This window comes from Falco cherrug, chromosome 19 (genome assembly GCF_023634085.1).
Source record: "Falco cherrug isolate bFalChe1 chromosome 19, bFalChe1.pri, whole genome shotgun sequence".
NCBI classification, from domain to species: domain Eukaryota; kingdom Metazoa; phylum Chordata; class Aves; order Falconiformes; family Falconidae; genus Falco; species Falco cherrug.
The window spans coordinates 814449-821354 of NC_073715.1; the positions used below are offsets into that span (position 1 = coordinate 814449).

Genomic DNA, 6906 nt, shown 5'->3' on the forward strand with positions numbered 1-6906 from the left:
ACTCTTTAATGCTTTCCCTGCTGTTACTCTGGATAAGAGAAGAACCGCTGCGACACGTTCCCATCATAGCCTCCTACTGCATTAGCATCTACAGAAAGACAATTATCGACAAAGTGTAAACAATATCAGCTTCTTTTGGATTAACATTATACATAGGTGGAAGAGCACACCAAACAAGAACTGGTTCAGTCAAAAAGTTCGAAACATCGCATGCCTTCTCTGAACATACCTCTGGGGTCATTCCCCTCATTCCCTCTCTTTTTTATGCAAAGAGAAACACTTTTACCATAACAGAGAAGCCTCTATTTACATCTCTGAGCCCGGACACAAACCACAGCTGTATGCTCCACCAGGCTCAGGGCAGAAATTGTTCATGTAGTTACTTAGCTCTATATCACTACAAGTATGCAGACACCTATTAAACACTAAATAACCATGTTTATCTTTCCTAGTCTCCTTCACAATACCCAGCTGTTCTCTCATCTCTTGTTAGGTCAAATATTCTCATTTTCCTCTCCTACATCTCTCTTCAGGCATTCTCTATCCTCCTCTTTTTTGCTTGTTAATTGCGACAAGGCAAAGGTTGTGTGTAGCTGGGTGACCATGACCTGATTTATGTTACAATCAACTAAACACTGAATACAGGAAAAAAAGGTATGGGAGACGTAAGGCAAACATCAATAAGGTGGTTAAAGATAATTATAATAAATCCTGTAATACTTTTGAGTCATGGCCCAAAGTTTCCCAGCCGTGAGAAGAGACCAACGGCATCCCACCCCTGGCTCTGCTGCAGATCTTTGTTTTAAGGCTTTTGAGTTTTGTATACTTTTGTAAATTAATTCACAGTGGTCACTCAGATTCACGTAACACATCCTACCAAAGTCTTCACACTTGTGTCCCTGTGCTAATAATAAAAATCAATAGCAACTCGGTTCTGTAGCAACATATGATGGACAGAATCAACATCTGTTAATACGCCAGAAAAAAAAATTAGTATTTGTAGTATTACTTTGTTTAGCAAGCTAGCAGCCTAATTTACTAAGCAAGTTAAGAGCGTGTACTATTCTTACAGAAGAGATTAGAGAAGCAAAAATGTGTTATGCTGCATTCCAGAACTCAGCCTGAGAATTACAGTCTGCTGTGAGTTCTGCGTTACAATCATTTGACACATGTTGGGGTTGCGATTGTGAAAGTTGCCCGTTTACAATTTTCATTGACATTATCACAGCTAGTTGTTTTAAAAGCAACCCTTGAGCTTCCTGAAGTTCGACTTGTTGCAAAATATTCTGAAGCCAATCAATCAAGTTAGTATTAAAGTTAGTGACTCTCTAGGACCCTGCAAGACTGTGGCAAGACTCCCGCACCCTGACTGCTTTAATAGCCATCTCATTCATTTGCAAACAGTTGTCCCTGGCATACCTTGCCTGAGTCACAGAATCGGCACAGTTAATTGCTCCAGCTATCTGCTCATAGTTAACAGCAATTCCCCGATTAAGGTTTTCAGTCAAGGCCACTACAGGTAGCTCACAAAAATCAAATAACCACATCATATACTGTATCAGTTAGTACCATACAAAGCAGTAACTTCCAATCATGCAGTGTGAGTGTATAAGGCTCTGCCATCACTTCAAGAAGGGACATAGCAAATGCATTATAAATCCTCCCTTCCCGCACTGCTTTGCTTAACCCTTTAACAGCCTCGTATTGCACAGGCTGCCACTCTGCAGGTTGATTTGTCTGACAAAATACTGAACATGCCCTAGCAACTCCCCAAACCCATCACTGAACTGATTCCCACTTGCATTCCTGCCACCAATCCCTCACACTCCCTTTCACCCTCCCCAAAAATACAATCAATGCATCAGGAGAGACAAGGGGATGGGGGAAAGGTCTAGCTCTTTTCCAGATCTATAGGACCTGGATCAAAAGGTTTATCAGTGTCAATAAAATCATTGTCCGAGTTGTCCTGTTCCCGTGCTTGGTCCTGTGTTGTGAGGGTCGCTGCAATCAGTGACAGGAGCTTTGGGGGCAGAGGAGGTGTGGACAGAATCGCCATCGCTGACGGTGTCTTGAGAAGAGTCACGCTGTCGGTGGAATTTACAGCTTCCTCTGGTTTAGCACCGCTAGTAGAATTAGTCCACACTTGGCAAAGAGTAGTCAGGATTTGCCACCAAGATGTTAAATGCATTCCCGACACGGAGTTCCCCTCCGCGGCAGCATCATACAATTGGCTGCTGTATGTACACACTTTCATTCTTTCAAAGTCTCTAAAGTTTCTTGGCTGCTCACCTGTCTCGATGCATACAGGTGTTATCCTCGGGGTTTAGGTTGTCCGCCTGGTCCAGCCAGCAAGACGATCGTTCAGCCAAGATGTCTCCTCCAGAACGCAGCCCTCTTCCACGAGCTGTCTTTTTGTACAGACCAGTTCCGTCCTTATTGTTCCAAGGCTTGGGAACACCACCATAGGGGTCACCATTTGAGGAGACTGAGGCACGGACACCCGGATCTGACTAGAAGACCCTTTATGCGTCCATATACGTCTCTTTCTGGGGACGAAGCCTGATTCCCCGTTACGGATTTCCCACAGCTCACCTCTCACCTCCGGAGGGATTTCAGGCCGGCTCCTGCTTCCTTTCAGCAGATCATTCAGAGGTCTGTGGGATTCGCTGCATGTCGATCAGATAGGCGATTCGAGAGCCCTTCATGTCAGAGCCTTAAACGCATCACGTCGGGGTCACCAATTTGCGGCAAATGAAGAGACGGGACGCAGCTTGATGCAAGCAAATGTCAATTTATTGTACAGAAGCACGCGTTTTTATACACTTTCAGAAGCTGCGCGTTTTAAACTAATTGGTTCTTGAAGCTAAGCCTTGCATACTAGGCAATCCCTGATTGGTGGTTAACTACCATCAATCAACAGCAAGGTGTTACCTTTCCTTGGCGCCAAGCTTGGTGCCATCCGTCTCCCACTCCCCTGTGCTCTGCAAACATGCCTCATCATGTTAATTGTTGTCTAGACAAGCTTGAGCACATTCCCCTCAGCTAACTGATTGCCGCGCATGGTCCTAGTTTCCAGACCACTCCTGCAGCTGGCCGTGCCTCTCCTAGCGGGTTTCCCTGGGTGATCTCCAGAGGTCCCTTCCAATGTCAACGTTCTCTGTCATTCTCTGAGTTTCAAGGACACAAGCAAGACAGAATGAAATGAACAATGCATACCCTTGACCGCAAAGATAGCAGGGTCTATGGAGAGGACCCACGCTGGAGCAGGGCAGAAGTGTGACGAGGAAGGAGCAGCAGCGGTTTCCTGTGCCATCAACCCTCTTCAACATCCCCCCTACACCTCTCAGGGTGTGCTTGTGTAGGTGAATTGGGATCAATGGAGTAATTTAGCCCTGGGAGAAACTGGGGAATGGTCTTCAATGTTTTGGTCATTGTTTCTCACAATCAACATCTTGTTTTAATTGGCAATGAATGAAATTGATCTTTGGCAAGACAACACATCTTTGGCTATGACAGGGATCGGTAAGTAGTCTCTCTGCCTGTACCTTGACCCAGGAGCATCACTGGTTTATTTTTTCCCTTTGTCCTGTTGAGTCAGGGGAGCAGATGAACAGCTGGGTGGCTGGCTGGGTGCTGGCCATGGTTAACCCTCCACAGGACCACATCAGGACTGCTGAGCCCACAGTGGGGCTCCCCCGCACAAGAAAGACCCTGCCAGACTGGAGCAAGTCCTGCAGAAGCCAGAAGGATGGTTGGGACCTGGATCGTGTTATGGACAAGGAGAGGCTGAGAAACTGGGGTTTATTTGAGATAACATCGAGAGTGAAAGACTGGACCCAGGCCAGTTGGTGGGATCTCCGTCAGTGGTTTACTTCACTATTTGTCAAAGCAAAGCCGTGAGGACATGATCTATTTGGAGATGTCTGACCACAGCCTTGGCTGAGTGGCCAACTGTGGCAAGAGCTATGGGACTTGTGTGTAACCAGTGACAGGAGGAAAGTGGCTCCATTTACATTTAGAGTTGCAATGGAGTTGGGTATCACTGAGCCACTAAGGGTGACAGAGCTGACCATGCAGCAAATGTTCCTCGTAGCGACTGGGGTGTACAACAAGCAAAGGAAACGACTGATGCTTAGGACATCTTGGGGCACCTGGGGCAGCTTCCCCTGGGTATCCAGGGAACATGGCACTGAGCAGAGCCCTGTGTCCCACCCGATTACTGCCTTGCTTCCTTCACCGTGACCCAAGGATTTACACCAGGACACCCTGCCGTGTGCCCCCACCCTGTTATTTGCCCCAACTTTGCACACTCACACAGCTGAGCTCTACACTGGTGCTTTACTCTCTGGGGAACTTGATAGATATCTTCACTACACAAGCCCCTTAAATTACAGAGATGTGACACAGGAGTCCAGCTGCACCATCCTGGATGCAAACGTACAAAAGCCTCTGGGTCAGGCAGGCTGTGTTCATTCCTTTGAGGAAGTGGAGTGCATGCAAACATTCTAGGAGAAACACAATTGTGATGTTAAAAGTGCTAAATGCACAGGATGTTCCAGAGATGACCAGGAAATGCCTTGTGAGGAGATTCAGGCAGTTCAGTGCTGCTGAGAGACACCTGACTGCATCAGCTTCTTCAGTGCGTCCTTCAGTTCCTGGTTCCTCATGCTGTAGATGAGGGGGTTCACTGCTGGAGGCACCACCAAGTACAGAACTGACACCACCAGGTCCAGCGATGGGGAGGAGATGGAGGGGGGTTTCAGGTGGGCAAACATGCCAGTGCTGAGAAAGGGAGATCACGGCCAGGTGAGGGAGGCACGTGGAAAAGGCTTTGTGCCGTCCCTGCTCAGAGGGGATCCTCAGCACAGCCCTGAAGATCTGAACGTAGGACGGAACAATGAAAATGAAACATCCACAGACTAAACAGGAACTAATCACAATAAGCCCCACTTCCCTGAGGTAGGTGTGTGAGCAGGAGAGCTTGAGGATCTGTGGGATTTCACAGAAGACCTGTCCCAGGGCATTGCCGTGGCAGAGCGGCAGTGACAGTGTATTGGCCGTGTGCAGCGCAGCATAGAGAAACCCACTGGCCCAGGCAGCTGCTGCCATGTGGACACAAGCTCTGCTGCCCAGCAGGGTCCCGTAGTGCAGGGGCTGGCAGATGGCCACGTAGCGGTCATAGGCCATGACGGTGAGGAGAGAACACTCCGCTGAAAGGAAAAAGACAATCAAGTAAAGCTGTGCAGCACATCCTGCGTAGGAGATGTCCCTGGTGTCCCAGAGGGAGTTGGCCATGGCTTTGGGGAGTGTGGTGGAGATGGAGCCCAGGTCGATGACAGAGAGGTTGAGTAGGAAGAAGTACATGGGGGTTTGCAGGTGGTGGTCGCAGACTATGGTGGTGATGATGAGGCCATTGGCCATGAGGGCAGCCAGGTAGATGCCCAGGGAGAGCCAGAAGTGCAAGAGCTGCAGCTCCTGCGTGTCTGCCAATGCCAGGAGGAGGAACTGGGAGATGGAGCTGCTGTTGGACATCTGCTGCCTCTGGGCATGGGGACCTGCTCATGGAGGAAAAGTAGTGACAAGTCAGGCAATTCTTCTGTTAAGGCAAGTGAAAGCTGTTTCTCCTAGATGCACCCCCGCTGCCCCATGCCCCCCCTCTGCCGTTCCTAGGAGAGCTCCCTTCCGAGCCGTGGCTGGAGCTGTGCTGAGTGCTGGCCGAGTGTGCTGTGAGGAGCAGGGGCTGTGCCCGCTGGCTGCCCAGCAGTGAGCCCTGCTCTGCAGCAGGGGCTTCATGGGAACCGTGGGGGCAGGGGCCAGTCCTGGCCTTGCACTGGCTCAGCCCAAACTGCTCCCAGCGCAGAAGGGCCTGTCAGCATCGGCTCTGCCCGTGCTGAGCAACGGCCATGGCCAGAGTCAGGTCAGGAGGGCTTTGTGCTGTGCTCAGGGAGAGCAGAGTGAGTGCTGAGAGGCAAGGGCACTGTCTGTGCCTGAGGGCAGAGGCAGGGACTCTGCTCTCTCCATCCCTCTCCTTCCCAGCTGTCCGGCAATTGCTCCTTTCTTAGATGGAGAGTGATCACACTGCCATGTTACCCTGACAAGCAGCCAGGCACTGCTGAGAGCAGAGGGATCCACTGCAGAGAACAGAATGCCTCATCCCTTACCGAAGGCTCAGCACCACACTGCTATCCAAGGACACCCAGGGCTCACCGTGTGCCCTGGCAGGCACATACATCTTGGGTGGACACCCGAAGTAGGTGGTCAAGTGTCTTGACCATGGCAAGTTCTTGCAGGAGAGTCAGCTCCTTCCCCGGCCTCACAGACTGCATTGCCCACAGCATCATCGGTTAGGGGAAAGCTGGGACACCTCCTTGCTGAGGACATGTCTGCACAGGAGGACCCACAAGGTCTGCGCCTGAGCCGGCAGCTGAAACCCCTCTTGCCAGAGAGCCTGTCTGCAATGCCAATAGCATCTGAGCAAGGCCAGGAGAGAGACAAAGGGACACTCGGGAACTCCTTCCCCTTCCCCAGCCCGGCACACCACCTCCCAGACAGCAGCAGTGCAGGGCAGTCACCCTCAGGCTGTGCTCAGCGAGAAATGGCACCGTGGCAGCAGGAGAGATGCACTTCATCCCTACTGCTGCTCTGCTGGACCAGGAACTGTTGAAACACATGGAACCAACGGTCTAAAGGCTGTGCTGGGTGGGAGAGGAGAGCAGAGGTGTGTTGCTCAGGGAAGGCACCTGCACGGCAGACCATGGCCAGGAGGTGCCCCCATCTGCCCTGCATCAGGGTCCCCCTCAGCATCTCCCCCCCTCCCTGCCCAGGGCTCTGCTGCCTGCAGCTGTCCCTGCCAGCAGCTCTTTCTCTGGCCCCAGGGCTCTTCCCTGCCAGCGCTCACAGAGCCCA

At 50.8% G+C, this 6906-nt stretch overlaps 1 pseudogene; it reads right to left on the minus strand.

The window, feature by feature from the left end:
• Positions 1-4598: 4598 nt before the first annotated feature.
• On the minus strand, positions 4599-5532 carry LOC129734278 (olfactory receptor 14C36-like; annotated as a pseudogene).
• Positions 5533-6906: the final 1374 nt, after the last annotated feature.